The sequence below is a fragment of the Dermacentor silvarum genome, chromosome 4, assembly GCF_013339745.2.
Source record: "Dermacentor silvarum isolate Dsil-2018 chromosome 4, BIME_Dsil_1.4, whole genome shotgun sequence".
Classification (NCBI taxonomy): Eukaryota; Metazoa; Arthropoda; class Arachnida; order Ixodida; family Ixodidae; genus Dermacentor; species Dermacentor silvarum.
Window position 1 is genome coordinate 219,295,582 of NC_051157.2, and position 376 is coordinate 219,295,957.

The following is a 376-nucleotide window of genomic DNA, read 5'->3' on the forward strand; positions in this document are numbered from 1 at the left end:
AGCGCTGCAACTAGAACAAGAATTAATTATGAGTAAAAATGCACACTACCGAAGCCCAATCCCTGTTCTAAATAAAATGAAGAAAACAATTTCGGTTAGAGCAACTGCAGAAGAAGAAACAACGTTCTGATTCTGAAGCAGGTTCTGATTTGCCACAATCACATTTCTTTTTTTTTTTTTTTCGTGCGCTTTTTTCCCTTGCATTTCCGTGGTCCCTTACAAAAATAGTTCTTCTGCAGCACAGTGTGCGTGTGTTCAAATTTGAGAAAAAGCCCTGTTCTAAATAGAAAGAAGAAAACAATTTCGGTTAGAGCAACTGCAGAAGAAGAAACGACGTTCCGATTCTGAAGCAGGTTCTGATTTGTCACAATCGCAA